Here is a 16,310-nt window from a genome sequence, read left to right on the forward strand (position 1 = left end):
AAACCACTTAAACCTTATGCCCTTTGAGCCCCAAAGCCCTGGTCGCCTTCTTGGCCGGAGCATGAGGAGTCGCTGGGGCAGCCCACTTCCTCTTCTTTCCTTTTGCCTTCTTGGGTGCAGCAACCTTCGAGGTGCCTGACTTGGAAGAACTGGTGGCTAACTTGCTATGAGAGTCGCTCCCTATCAAGTCATTCAAATCCTGGACCGAACGCCCTTCATGCCCAGGGACTTTGCAACCTTCCTTCCATTTGAAGATGTCAGAGAGGTAGTAAAAAACGCTCTCTGTCCCTTTCTCCATATTGAGGAACCGCGACAAAGACTCATCTAAGACAGTCTGGTGAGGCCGCCCGATCTTGCGCCAGTCATGAGGGAAGCCCAGGGTCAATATTTAGCCTTGGAGAGTGGTCATAGTTATTTTCCACCGCCTTGTATCTTGGCTCCAGCAGCCACCGTCCCCCTTCCAAGGGTGTTCCACGTCCCAGTACCCCTTGTTGGTGATCCTCCACCAAAGCTCGTGGGCCTTGGTTGCCCTTCCTGTCCTACCAAAAATGGAGCACCACATACTTATTGACTTTCGTGGCCTCCAAGCATGTGGCCCAAGCGGTGCGAATGTTCCTTTGGAGCCAAATCTCTCTGAGGGTTCCCAATTGGTCCTTCTTCCAGCGAGCAGCCTTGTTATGCTATTTCTCAAAGAATACTGAGAACGGATAGCCTTGATCTAGCCCATGCTCTCAGGCAAACCGATGAGGAAAACGAGGAAAGTAGCCCTCAAGGTTCATGTATGGACAGTGCGATAGGTAAGAACTCCGCCTCTCACACTCAGAATAAACATCAATTCTTTTGGGTTGACTAAGTCACCATCTAGGTGGTGGCCCAACTTGTCAACACACACGCGCTTTGTGAGGCCTCCAAGACGCCACCCGGGTCATCTGGAGGTGATCACTGTAGAATAAGCTACGTGCATGGCCTGCGGGATGGAAAATTGCCTTCTGCTTTGCAATATTCAGCCAAAATCGGCACACAGTGTCCTCTAACTCCTTGGTTTTGAGATATGTGTCTGGAAAATAAGCTCCAAGCCAGCCATACACGTAATGGACTGGGACAGGAGTCTTGAAATCTCTTGAGAAGGCCTTAGCATCTACGATGTCATTCCCTCCTTCATCCCCTTGATATTGTCTTCCCCTGAAAATGGCTCCCAAGCCATGGTTAATACTGCACAGAACAGGTTGTGCGAGTGCATACCCCTTTCCCCATGCCATATCACAAAACACATAAAAAGTGTCGGGTCGAATGACGTCTGCCCCTCCTGGCAGGGTGAATTTACATAAGAAGAGTACCAAGTAAGCCGCCAAGACGACATGCTTGTTCTCCTTTCGCAGCTTGAAAATTGGTGGAGTTTCCTTCCCTTCTTTTCTCGGCGACAGACCAGCTTCATCTGTATAGTTGCCGCAAAAAAAGGTGACCCACTTGGGGAAGGTAACTCGCCCCTTTTTGGGCTCATTATAAAGTTGTTGGAAGATCTCAAACAATTCCCGAAGCCCAGCAGGTGGGGCTTCTTTGCCTACCTTTTCCCCTCCAAAAATGACTGAGTTCAGAGGAATAAACTCATCATACATAGCACCAAGAAGCGGCAACCCACCAATGAAGTGCAGGTCCATCAGCGACTTCCCTGCCTCCCCATTACCAAGCAGCCATGTGTTGCTAACATATCTCCAAGTTTCCAACAGCACTTTGATTGTATTTTAGCAACAGTCGTTGTAGCCCGTCAAGCACTGGATCGCGACCAGCAGGGAGGGCCGCCAGCAGGTAAGCCTGCCTCAAAATATTCCTGAATTGCCTCAGCACTTTCTTGATCCGTGACGAGTACCCCTTCAGGTATTGGTTCTCTCCTTGTACCTGTAGGCCAGCAGAAGACCATTTCATGCCTGGGGTTTCTACCATTCGATTGCCTAGAATTGGCAAGTTCGAGTTAAAGGTTATGTTTCGGTGCAGGCAATGCAAAAGGCCTACCCCTTCCTCTATACTCACATTACCATCGCTATCTTCTTGTATCACCAACCAGACGAGGTCGCTCACAAAGGTGACGCTCAAGGGCCACCTCGATTCACATAAAGCCTCGGTGAGCCAAATGGGCTCGCCTCTCACCAAGCTTTTGCCAATGAAGACATCAGTGCCAAGCTCCCTTGCTCGCGGGAGGTTCGTTATTTCTGGATTAGCACCTGAAGACTGGGCCATCATATCAAAGGCATCATTGCTAAAAGACGCTAAGCAGCTAAGATGAACCACGCTCACGAAGGCGTATCGCCGACTGCCCACTCAAGGCGTAATATCGTCGTCCAGTAACCAAGGGCAAGACTTTCACCGTCTGCCCATTGGGATGGTATCATCATGTGCAGAAGGCAGAGCTATCGTCATCTCGTAACCAAGGGCAGGACTTTAACCGTCTGCCCGCTGGGTTGGTATGGACTTGCGCAAAAGGTAGGGCTTTCGCCGTCTCGCAACCAGAAGAGGGTATCGCCGTCCCGCGACCATGGGACTATCAGAAACGCTCGTGCTCCACCTGTTCGCATGCGTCGCACAAGTAACGACCACATCCCTTGAAATCTGGGTACGCTGCCTGACAATCGTGACGTGGCCTATCACCACGCGTGCGAAGGGTGATCGTTCCCTTTCCCACAACCCTTCCCCTCTCAACCATTGCAATCCTGCGACCCCTTGGGTTCCCACAGGCATTTCCCCTCTTCATCGGGAGTTCGCTCCTGTTCATCGAAAAGCCCTTTCCCGCCTTCTACTCATTACCAGAGTTAGCGAAAAACCACTCAAAATCTTCGAAAGCTTCCCAGAGACTCTGAGGGTTTCCCCTCTCCCTATATTTTCGTTTCGACAGTTTGCCACAAACTCACCGGAATTCCACTGAATTACCTATGAGCCCACTACTACTACTCCTTCTTTGCTTTTGATACCTAGACGACCGTCAGACTCCTATGACTTCTCTACGACCTCCCCTTCAGCCATGGGACTATCGAAGACGGCATCGGAACTATGGTAGAGCACCTCTGCAAATCTTGTTAAGACCCTGAGGAACCATGTTCCTTGCTCAGAAAGCCTTGGCACTCTTCAAAAGTATCCGCAAGCATGATACGAGGTGCTGGACCTGCTCGAGTTCACCGAAAAGCCCTTGAAGGCTTGACTGCTGCAAACTTTGGCTCCAAAACTGTCGTCGGAAGTATCTTCTCAGAAGCTCAGGCTCTCTCTCTCTACAAACGCTTTAACTGTTATACCCTTTGGTAAAAATAGTAGAAAGGGGTTTTCCCATTTATACTCGGTAGTGCCACAAACTGCCCTCTACACAAGCCCCCACCGTGTCCACAAGCTGCACTTCAGGTTCGGTCCTCTCATGCTCAGGTGTTGTAACTGCACCCTCTGCAATCACCGCAACAGTAGCCGGGGCAAGGCAGGCCTCCTCGCCTGGAGTCACTGCCTCAATCTCAGATTGCACCATGGTAGCCTCCTCCCTCATGGCTGCGATCTCTCCTTGTGTCCCCTCTTCTCAAACAACCATCTCCACCTCGACAGACTCGACACCTTCCCCATCTCCTTCTTTACCCTTGTCCTCCACGGCAATCGCTTCTACAATAGGCTCACCCACGGCGCCTGCTTCCTCTACAGTCATGGGTACCGCCTCGCCTGATCCCTCAAGGCATGTTGCTTTTGCATCCCCCACAGATACATCACTCAAGGCAGCCATCAACTGTTGTTCGGGTGCTCCCTCCTCAGTCCCTGGGGCTCCATCCTCTTCTATGACCACAAGCTCTACTAGGGTTTCCCTTACCTCGATAGTCTTCGGAGCTTCAGAGACCCTCAGTGCCTCCACCGCCTCATCAGCTCCGTTCACCTCCATTGGGACTGAGTTCTTTCCTTCAGCCATGGACGTCAGTTCTCGATCTGAAGCAATATCAATTGGGGCAGTAGGATCTGAGATGCCGGCTCGAGCCTCTGAAGGGTCAAAAGAGGGTTTAGGTGAAGGAGAAGGCAAAGCTTCATGAGCAGAGGGCAATGCAGAAATCACAGGAGACACACAACCCTCCAAAAGAAGCCGAGGGTGAGGAGCTGTCTCCTGGCTCACGAACCACTGGAACCTTATGCCCTTTGCGCCCCGAAGCCCTGGTCGCCTTCTTGGTAGGAACACAAGGAGTCGTTGGGGCAGCCCACTTCCTCTTCTTTCCTTTTGCCTTCTCGGGTGCAGCAACCTTCGAGGTGTCGGACTTGCAAGAACTGGTGGCTAACTTGCAATGAGAGCCGCTCCCTATCAGGTCATTCAAATCCTGGACCGAACGCCCTTCATGCCCTGGGACTTTGCAACCTTCCTTCCATTTGAAGATGTCAGAGAGGCTGTCAAAAAAGCTCTCTGTCCCTTTCTCCATATTGAAAAACCGCGACAAAGTCTCGTCCACGACAGTCTGATGAGGCCGCCCGATCGTGCGCCAGTCATGAGGGAAGCCCACGGTAAAGATTTAACCTAGGGGAGTGGTCATAGTTATTTTCCACTGCCTTGTATCTTGGCTTCAGCAGCCACCGTCCCCCTTCCAAGGGTGTTCCACGTCCCAGTACTCCTTCTTGGTGATCCTCCACCAAAGCTCGTGGGCCTCGGTTGCTCTTACAGCCCTGCTAAAAATGGGGCACCACATACTTATTTACCTTGGTGGCCTCCAAGCATGTGGCCCAAGCGGTGCCAATGTTCCTTTGGAGCCAAATCTCCCTGAGGGTTCCCAATTGGTCCTTCTTCCAGCGAGCAGCCTTGTTATGTTATTTCTCAAAGAATACTGAGAATGGACAGCCTTGATCTAGCCCATGCTCTCAGGCAAACCGATGAGGAAAATGAGGAAAGTAGCCCTAAAGCTTCATGTATGGACAGTGCGATAGGTAAGAACTCCGCCTCTCACACTTAGAATAAACATCAATTCTTTTGGGTTGATTAAGTCACCATCTAGGTTGTGGCTCAACTTTTCAACATACACGCGCTTTGTGAGGCCTTCAACAGGGAACGCCACCCAGGTCATGTGGTGGTGATCATTGTAGAATAAGCTACGTGCATGGCCTGCGGGATGGAACATTGCCTTCTGCCCCACAATATTCAGCAAAATTTGGCACACAGTGTCCTCTAACTCTTTGGTTGTTAGATATGTGTCTGAAAATAAGCTCCAAGCCAGCCATACATGTAATGGACGGGGACAGGAGTCATGAAATCTCCTGGGAAGGCCTCACCATCTACAATGTCATTCCCTCCTTCATCCCCTTGATATTGTCTTCCCCTGGAAATGGCTCCCAAGCCATGATAAATGCTGTACAGAACAGGTTGTGCGAGTGCGTACCCCTTTCCCCATGCCATATCGCAAGACACATAAAAAGTGCCTGGTCGAATGACGTCCACCCAGGGTGAATTTACATAGGAAGAGTACCAAGTAAGCTGCCAAGAAGACATGCTCGTTCTCCTTCGCAACTTGAAAATTGGTGGAGTTTCCTTCCCTTCTTTTCTCGGCGACGGACCAACTTCATCTGTATAGTCGCCGCAGAAAAAGGTTAGCCACTTTACGAAGGTAACTTGCCCGTTTTTGGGCTCATTATAGAGTTGTTGGTAGATCTCGAACAATTCCCAAAGCCCAGTCGGTGGGGCTTCTTTACCTACCTTTTCCCCTCAAAAAATGACTGAGTTCAGAGGAATAAACTCATCATACATAGCACCAAGAAGCGGCAACCCACCAACGAAGTGTAGGTCCATCAGCGACATCCCTGCCTCCCCATGACCAAGCAGCCATGTGTTGCTAACATATCTCCAAGTTTCCAACAGCACTTGAGCAACAGTCGTATTTGAGCTCATTCCCTTTCCCACAACCCTTCCCCTCTCAACCATTGCAGTCTTGCGACCCCTTGGGTTCCCACAGGCATTTTCCCTCTTCGCCGGGAGTTCACTTCTGTTCACCGGAAAGCCCTTTCCCGCCTTCTACTCATTACCAGAGTTAGTGAAAAACCACTCAAAATCTTCGAAAGCTTCCCTGAGACCCTGAGGGTTTCCCCTCTCCCTATTTTTTTTCTTCGACAGTTCATCACAAACTCACCGAAATTCCACTGAATTCCTCATGAGCCCACTACGACTACTCCTTCTTTGCTTTTGATAGCTAAAGGACCGTCAGACTCCTATGACTTCTCTACGACCTTCCCTTCAGCCACGGGACTATCGAAGAAGGTATCGGAACTATGGTAGAGCACCTCTGCAAATCTTGTTAAGACCCCGAGGAGCCATGTTCCTTGCTCAGAAAGCCTTGGCACTCTTCTAAAGTATCCGCAAGCATGATACGATGCCTTGGACCTACTCGAGTTCACCGAAAAGCCCTTGAAGGCCTGACTGCTGCAAACTTTTGCCGCAAAACTCTCGCTAAAAGTATCTTCTCAGAAGTTCAAGCTCTCTCTCTCTACAAACTCTTTAACTGTTTTACCCTTCGGTAAAAATAGTAGAAACGGGCTTTCCCTTGTATACTCGACGGTGCCGCAAACTGCCGTCGACAAAGATGAAATGACACTCCAGCCCTCAGTTCCTGATGGCAATAAGACCAGGCCGGGACGGGTCAAGCTCGAGACCCGAAAGGGTCATCGTCACGCTCTTCACCCAAAGGTTATCGTTGCGTGCTTTGTCTGGGGGCTATCGTCGAGCTCCTCGTCAAGGCTATCGCCTCGCGCTTCGTCAAGGAGCCATTGCCACGTGCTTCACCCATAGGTTATCGTCGTGCGCTTCACCTAAGGGGTTATCACCGTGTGCCTAACCGAGAAGTCAACGCCGCACGCTTTATCAGAACGAAACATCCTACAGTTCACAATAGGCCAAGAGCCGCATGCACCACGCAACCCTTAGTGTCACGCGCATGCCACGACACTCCCCTCTGAACCATTGTCCTACCTCTTCCGGAAGTTCATTCCCTTCATCACAGTCTCACTCCTTAGGGAGTCCAGTCCCTGGTGACGGCTCTGTTCCCCATGAAGTCGAATTCCTTCATCACACATCTATCAGTGCTGCATGACCTTAAACTGCGCAGTCATGGTCCAAACTATATGACCCTAAACTGTAGCGAAGGTCTAGTTGCACGACCTTAAACTGCTTAGTCCTCGTCGTACAACTCAAAATTATACGACTATGGTCTAGCTGTGTGACCTTAAACTATAGTGCACGATCTGTGCTGCATGACCTTAAACTGCGCAGCCATGGTTTAAACTACATGACCCTAAACTATAGCTGAGGTCTAGTTGCACGACCTTAAACTGCTTAATCCTCATCGCACGACTCAAAACTGTATGACTATGGTCTAGCTGTGTGACCTTAACCCATAGTGCACGATCAGTGCTGCATGACCTTAAATTGCACAGCCATGGTCCAAACAATATCTGTAGCGAAGGTCTAGTTACACGACCTTAAACTGCTTAGTCCTCGTCGGACGACTCAAAATTGTACAACTATGGTCCAGCTGTGTGACCTTAAACTATAGTACACGTCCTGACCGTATGACTTAAAAGGCTTAGCGATATGGTCCAAACTACATGACCTTAAACTGTAGTGAAGGTCTAGTTGCACGACCTTAAACTGCATGATCCTAACCGTACGACTTAAAACTGCATAGCTATGGTTCGAGTTACAAGAACCTGAAACCGTAACACACGGCACGACAAATGGTCCATACGCATAACTCCAACCGAGAGATGGGCCACCTATTTGCTAAAGGTGTACTTCATCAATACCCCTAGTGGAGTTAGATGCATGCACGGGTTGTACCTACCCTTTTAATCCTCAATAGTTTGTTTCGCACCAACATTCCACTGAGAGTCACATCTTACTGCAACCCACTATTCCCAGATAGTCAAGGCCATTCTTATCCCTTCAATCCTCAGTAAGGTTCATCTGTGCTCTGGCCTGTCATTCTTAGCAGAGTTACATCCATACCATTACTCATTATTCCCGTACAGTCACACTGGCCCTCCTAATCCCTAGTGAAGTCTCTTCCGCTAGCCACTCCTCGTAGGGGCGCCACCTTTATCTAAACCTCTCTGCTTGTGTATAGCCTTAACTATCTTTATCCCTAAGGAGTCAGGTAGCTATCCACAGACCTATCCCCTTTACACTTTTACCTTCATGGTGACCCACTTACTGGTCTGTATTGCATGACCATAAACTATACAGCCATGGTCCGTATTGCATGACCTTAAACTTCACAGCCCCAGTCGGTGCTGCATGACCTTAAAACTGTACAGCTTTGGTTCGTGTTGCAAGACCTTTAAACTGCACAAGCCATGGTCCAAACTATATGACCTTAAACTATAGCAGAGGTCTAGTGGCACGACCTTAAACTACATGGTCCTGGTTGCATGACTTTAAACTGCATGACCACTGTCTAAGCTATATGACCTTAAACCATAGTGCAGGTCCTGCTCGCATGACGTTAAACTGCTTCGCTCAAGTCCAGGAGGTATGACCTTAAATACCCCCCCACCTTTTATGCACATCTTCACGCATGTCTTCCCTAACCGACCCATTCGTGTGCGTCACCTTTATTGCCTCCCCAGTGAGTCCACATATGCGCACACACCCTTTACGTGCATCTCCATGCACGTCTTCCCTAACTGACCCGTCGTGTACGTGCACCACCTTCATTACCTCCCCAGTGAGTCCACATATGCACACATGCCCTTTACACGCATCTCCACGCATGCCTTCCCTAACCAACATGTCGTGTGTGTGCACCACCTTCATTACCTCCCCAGTGAGTCCATTATTCTCCAGTGAGTCTCACCCATGCTCACAAAATGGCGAGCCATCTTGCTACCCATACTTGCCGTCACCTAGTGGGTCACCATTCTTCACCCACCATTTTTCATGCATAGGTAGCCTTGTGCCATCTTCCCAAATTGAGTCGTAACTACCACCATACTCACTCCATGGCCCCTAAAGATTTTCATTCATCACCATCATTGTCCAGTTGTATGACTCAAAACTATAGTGCATGTTCTAACCACATGACGTTAAAAGGCTTCGCACAGGTCCCGAAGGCATGACCCTAAACACGCCTTCACAGAAAAAAAACGGGCATGGTGTACACTTATGCAAGGGAACTCCATGAGTAAAAATGATGGATGGGCATGGTCACGAAACCATGATTAAAAGAATTTCATGAAAACAAAACGCAGGCATGGTGAAAACCTCAAAAGGTCATCGTGAGTAAAAACTGATGAAAATGTTGGACATGACCATGAGGTCATGAGTAAAAGAGTCCAAAAATAATAGAAGTTGGTGAAAATCGTCTTTACGGTACCACTTCCCATGTTCAAGTGAAAACCCGCGAAAGGGCACTTAGACTGACAAAATAGGTTGACACACTACCGCCGCCTCAGCTGATACTCAATTACCAAACAATCACAAGCCTGGCTAATGAGGTCTACTTAAAATCTTCAAATACCAGCATCCAGTCACAAAACAAATTGGCTCATCAGGGAGTGAGAGCCGCATAAGATCTCCTACATTTCAACATCAACAATAACAAGAGTCCTTGAGGATGAGGACGATGACCAAAAGGTCCCTCTGAAACACTAAAGACCATCACGAAGAAGAAAGTGATGAAGTCAGGGTCTCACCTGCCAGAGACTTCAGGGTATTCCTCGTAAAAATCCCCTAGCCAACAATGGCCCAGACTTTCGGGCAGGTCAGAAGCCCCCGACTGGACCCCGCTAGATGGGACCTACAGAGATACCCTGAATATCAAAAGAAAACCTGATGTAGCAGCGAATAATGCCGACCAAAGGTTCATAGCAGTTGGCCTTTAGATAGGCCTAATTTTGTCCGAGGTCCCAACAAAGGCCTCACGCTTTAGAATCGCAGATAGTCCCTCGAGGGTGAGGACTTCAACAGTCGATTCTCTCGAAGCACAACATTCGGTGGGGCATGTTGTTGGAAGATATTTTTCATCATCATGGGGCACCCGCTTAATAAAAGCCTAGCAAACAGTGGAAATTCCAACAATCTCATAATAGCCCCAGAACTATTCCAGATCTTCATGAGAACTCTCAAAAGACTCCTGCCAAGTTTTGTGGCATTCCGACATGTAGTGCAGACTGAGAAACAATTCCGACAAAATCAGCGTCTAGCACCCTGAAATGGATCCTATAACTAGAGCTACATTTGGGACCACCGCCATTAGATTCGACATGGTTGAAAATCCCCAGGAGTCAAATTTAAGCTTAAACAGACACTCCAGAAAAATTTTAGAGGCGAAAGAGTGAATCAGGAGGAACCGCATGCTATTCCTGTGCGGCCACCCTGCAACTCCACACCATTGAAGGGACAGTCACGACTAGGGACTTCCGATGCTTACTTCTCACTCGTCTGAGGTCGAATCAAGCCCAAATTTTGTGAGAGTATTCGTCTCATCAAGACGAGCATATTGATATATGGCACACCGCATGATGACGCCCGAGCGAGAAGAAAAGCTAGAGAGAAGGTGCTGATTAGTAAAGAAAATGCAAGAAAATCAACAGCGTCGTGCCTTGCTTGAGCAGCTAAATCACGCCGCTCGCTATCTCGATCGACGTGAGATCAATTCCATCGTATACGTAAGGTCTCAAGTTATCTCTGATCCGAACCCCGTGCATGATGAACGGTCGGATTCTGCACACAAAGATGACAAAGAGACTACAAATTCCATCGCCGAAATTCCAGATTCTGGCCAAAATTTCAATGTTGTAAAATCTTGGTTTGGGCATAGAATCGAGTTGTGTTTGTTCGTCTCTTTCTTCTCATTATTGGGTCATGTCTGGAGAGAGAGAGAGAGAGAATAACATGAGATAAACTTTTGGACCTGTACCCTTAGGCTTAAGGTAAACCTTCTCTCTCTTCTTTTTCTTTTCTTCTTCTATCTCTTCTTCTCCTTCTTCTTCCTCTTTTCCATCTGAGCTCCCCTCAGAGGTCATGCACGGCCCTGGCAGTACCGTGCATGCCTCTCCTGTGGTCTCACCGGTCGCGCAAGGCCATGGTAGTGCCATGCATGAGCCTCCTTCTCCTTCTGTTCGTTCATCTCTGCCTCTCAGCGAGGCTTGCAGACAGCGTTGCTCATCACCGTCTGCAGACGCGTTCTCAACGCCTGAGTGAAGAGCGCAAATGGAAAAATTCATTGCCGCTCGCAGGGGTCTTCCCCCGTCGTGCACCTATCACCGCCTACGAGAGGTCTCGACAATGTCTATTGCTGCCCGTGGACTTTCTTCCTTCGAGCGGTGCCTATCGCCATCCGCTCGTCTCCTTTGTGCGTTCAGTGCTCATCGTCGCCCCCCCTGTGTCCCACGCCTACCGTCGTAGCCCTCATGAGAACTATCGTCGTGCATTTTGCAAATGGCTATTGTCGCGTGCTTCACGAGAGGCTATCGCCGCCCGAGCAAAAGTGCGCTGCCTTCTTGTGTTGCCAATGAAAATGCCTAGCGTCGTTCATAGTTCCCTACTTCCCCTCATAGCATGATCAATAGTGTCTAGCGCCGTCCAAGGGCCGTGACATTGTTACTCCATGGTCGTGGGTGGTGATGCCTAGCGCAGTCAGGACCCGATCTCTCTGTCATCTCGTGCCTTCTCTTCATTCTCTCCTCTTTTTACTTGATTGAGGGTTGACTTAGCCTAGCACCGCCATATCGGCCTCGATTTTGAGTAGTCTTGCCGCTGTGTTGGTCTTGAGTACCATGCCCATCTTTCTACCACTCCGAGTCGGTCACTGTCTGGCTATCAAGCTAGTCTCGTCCCTTCATCAAGTTTTCTTCTCTTTTTGACCTTTGCTCGAAACTTCCACTCCAACATCCTAACCTCTCACATTCTTAGCCATATGAATGTGCATTGCCCTAAGACAAGGGTGGGTCTCTTCGACCCACTTATCTTATAAATTAACTATAGAAGTGTTATACAGAAACACAAGGAGATTACAGATCAAGGGAGGCGATTCCGAATCAACTAAAGCAGCTGGAGGGCTTTTCGATGTGATCTAAGAGGACACCCACGCGAGCCAACCCGAGTAAGTCCCGAACCCACCTTAAATTCCTCTCTCATCGATTGGTATACCTGCCCTTGCTCTTGAGCAAGGTTCCGAGAGAGCAATCTCAAATCTGGGTTCACTAGAAATCTAAGATACATGCCACCTGATCATCTAGATCTAGAGGGCAAGATTGAGGCACCTAACCAATGACTTCTTCTACTCCATTGTATAGAGATCACTTTCTTGCTTCCCAAGAAAGTCGTTTTCTTTTTTATGATAATACCCTTAATCTTTTAGAATAAAATATGAGTATGGTGTTATCACCAAACCCAACAATCTCCACCTTGAGAGCAAAATCACCATAATTTCCTTGATAACATTCATTGAATAGATTTCTTAATTTATTCTCACTTGCATCCATTGTGGAATTTTTACAAACACTTTGCCTCAATAGTCCTCCACCTCAAACCATATAGCCATCAAACTTCGTCATTCATCTCTTTCTTACTGTAAGCCTTAGCCTCGTACACACCTAGTGAACTGATACCAATTGTACGGTTCTTGGGTACCTCTTTCTTACGGAACCATGAATCCCAAATATCAGGATCCCATCCAAGATCATGTACATAATAGAAAAAATGCGAAGTACATGAATACGACTATAAATTGAGTATAAAAAATAAAGCAAACATAAAAAAAATACCCCACCACAACACACAATACGCGGTACACCCCGTAGACATTCATGGCCTTTGCAAATAGAAATTCATTATCACAATGAAAATTATAGTTTTGGGATACAAAAGATATTACATCTCTTTAGACATTGGTAAAAACCTCTAATTGATCTTCCCTTCTAACCTTGATCTCCTGATCGAGCAACATCATCGATCGAAATATTCTTTCCCACCGCATAACCGCTATCAGAAAGATAACCTTGAGAGCAATCGAGAGATTTTCTCTCTTTAGAAATGGAAACCATACCATCCCAAAACCATGAGAATAGCGCCTCTCTTTTGGAGGTCATGGCTCTCTCTTGGAGAACCATCTCCTCTTTGGAGATCCATTCCCATAACCCACAAATAAGTGACCTTCAAAAGAATGGGTATTATGCCTTCTTTAACTCTCTTACATAGAGATCAATTTCTTGCTTCCCAAGAAAGTTATTTTCTTTTTTACGATAATATTCGTAATCTTTAAGAATAAAATATGGGTACGGTGATTTGGCTATCACCAAACCCAATATTATCGACACTATTTGAAGGTGCATTTTACTTAGATTGTTTAGAGCTTCCGTTCTATACAAACCGCACCCTTATATTTATTGCTACTTTTAATTTATTTTTCCAAATCTTGTATTTTAAATTCTTTTTGAAATTTATTTATGACTCATTTTTTCAAGAAATTTAAAGTACAAAAAAATCAATGTTATTCTTTATCTAAATTTTATCATTTAAAAACGATTTATATATTGTTTAAAATTATTTTCTTTGATTATATTTATTTATTATTTTTTCTTATTTTTCTACATGCAATGTATGTAAATCTACTAGTTGAAGTTAATCTATGAGGTGAGTTAAAAAGGTTAAATTCCCAAAATTTAAAAGCCCTAAAATAAAGTCATGGGGTTTACCCTAGGGAGTATATGGACATTCTACTCCTACAGGAGTAGAATATCTTTTGGCCAATGTTATTTGCTCCAGCGGGAGTAAGCTGTAGACAAACTCAGTTGATTCGGCACACGCTGGTTTTACTTTTTGATGTCCCCTCCCTCCTCGAGAACGCCTGAAAACGATGACAATTACGCTCTTCCTCTCCTCTACTAATGCATGCATATCTCTCTTTCTCTCTCTCTACTGCAATTAGGAAACCATTAATAATCAAATGACTCTTAATGCCTTTTATTCCTCTCTCCTTACTTCTCTTAACGACAACAAGCAAAACCCGTTCTCTTGTTCAATTTAAACTCATCAATACCCATAAATTGATCTGCTTCTCCTCGCTCTCTCATTGCTACGATTCACCGACCGCATCTAACCTGAACCCAGTCTTTCGCCTCTTACAAAAGTGCTCCAAATTCTCAGAACTGAAACAAATTCATTCCCATGCAATCACCCATGGACTTTCCCATCACATCTCTCTTCTACACTGGCTCATCCGGTTTTGCGTCATTTCTCGACCTCCGAACCTTAATTGTGCAAGAACCATATTTGATGTTTGTAATAGTCAATCCATAATCCTCTACAACACCATGATCCAAGCTTATTCAAAGAGCCACATTCCAAAAAAATCTCTCTCTATCTTCCGCTCTATTCTCCATAAAGGAATCTCCCCCGATAAATACACCTTCACATTTGTCATTGCAGCCTGTTCTAGGCTGGCATCACCTGAAGAAGGGGAGGCTTGTTTCTCGTTGGTACTAAATAAAATATGGGCCCGAATCGAACTCTCATGTTAAGAATTCTTTGGTGGGTTTCTTTACCAATTTGAATAGAATGTCAGTTGCTCACCAGCTATTTCATGAAATTTTAGAGAGAGATGTGGTTTTGTGGACGACAATGGTGAATGGGTATGCAAAATCTGGTGACCTTTCTGCTGCACGCCAAATGTTCGATAAGATGCCTGAAAGAAGTGATGTTTCTTGGGGCGTAATGATCTCAGCTTGTGTTAGGAGTGAGAAATATAAAGATGCCTTAGAGCTCTTCTCTATTATGCAAAATGCTCTTGTGAAACCTAATGAATTGGCCCTGGTGTGTTCCCTTTCAGCTTGTTCGAATTTGGGTGCATTTGACCAAGGCAAATGGATCCATATTTATATCAAAAAATCCGGAACCCCATTAACTTATAGCTTGGGCACAACAGTAATTGATATGTATTCAAAGTGTGGGAGTATTGATAATGCGCTTAAGGTGTTTAATAGGATTATGCATGGTAAAGATTTGATGGCTTGGACTAGTATGATATCAGGGTTGGCCATGCATGGAAATGGCTTAGAGGCCATTGAGCTTTTCAATAGGATGTTAAGAGAGGGGATTAAGCCAGATAGCATAGCATTCATAGGCGTTCTTAATGCATGTACCCATTCGGGATTGGTAAATGAAGGCCGTCGGATCTTCCAAGAGATGAGGTGTTATTCCTGGGATCAAGCACTATGGGTGCATGATTGATCTTTTGGGGCGAACCGGTAGGTTAGAAGAGGTGTGGGATTTCGTTGAAGGCATGGCCATAGAGCCTGATAGTGCTATATGGAGGGCCTTGCTCAGTGCCTGTAGAATCCATGGAAATATTGAACTAGGTGAGAGAATCATCGACTACGTTGTAGAAGTGGAGCCTAAGCATGGTGGGGGGCTTGTGCTTCTCTCTAACATTTATGCTTCTAACAATAGGTGGGATGGAGTGGGTAGAGTGAGGAGGGTAATGAAACAAAGAAGGGTTGAGTCAGTTCCTGGGTGGAGCTCAATTGAAGTTGGTGGTGTAATTCATGAGTTTCTTGCGGGGGATAAGTCACATTCTCTCACACGAGTTATATGCCATGCTGGATGAAATTATGAAGCAAGTGAAGAAGAAAGGGTATGTTCCAAATGGTATGCCTGTTTTATTTGATATTGTTGAGGAGGAAAGGGAGCAATCGCTGTATTACCACAGAGAGAAGTTGGCGATTGCTTTTGGGTTGATGACCACAAAAAATGGGACCCCAATTCGTGTTGTGAAAAATCTGAGGATATGTGATGATTGCCACAGGGTGGTGAACTTGGTGTCTCAAGTGTATGGTAGAGAAATAATTGTTAGGGATAGGTCTCGTTTTCACCATATCAAACATGGTAATTGTTCATGCAACGACTATTGGTGATCTTCCATCAAATACAACACCTACGAAAGGATTGAAAACTCCAAAGTCAAGGAAAATTCTCTCTCTCTCTTTCTCTCTCTCATGCAGACAAGCTAAGTGAAACTAGAAATGTGGTCTTATTTGCTCGGTTAAGGGTAATTTCTTCCTCCCTCCACCATCTCTCTTTAGGGGTGGCATTAGGTCGGGTCCGCTGGATCCGAACCCAAACTTAGATAAAATTCGGGTCCAAAAACTGGACCCATACCATCGGGTCTCAGTTCTGGTTGGGTCCATTGTCACCCAATGACTATGAGCTTCTTTTTTTTCTCCCGTTTTTTTTTACCATCATATATCCATAATATTGGCAACAATGTTACAATCATCTGCCGTTAGATTTCAAGCCTTCTAATTTGTCATTTAGTAGCTAAAGATGACTA

General features: G+C 46.4%; 1 pseudogene; it reads left to right on the forward strand.

Moving 5' to 3' along the window:
- Positions 1-14,396: 14,396 nt before the first annotated feature.
- On the forward strand, positions 14,397-15,939 carry LOC105420011 (pentatricopeptide repeat-containing protein At5g48910 pseudogene; annotated as a pseudogene).
- Positions 15,940-16,310: the final 371 nt, after the last annotated feature.

Source organism: Amborella trichopoda, chromosome 2 (genome assembly GCF_054954075.1).
Source record: "Amborella trichopoda isolate Santa Cruz 75 chromosome 2, AtrichopodaSantaCruz75HAP2 v2.0, whole genome shotgun sequence".
Lineage (NCBI taxonomy): Eukaryota > Viridiplantae > Streptophyta > Magnoliopsida > Amborellales > Amborellaceae > Amborella > Amborella trichopoda.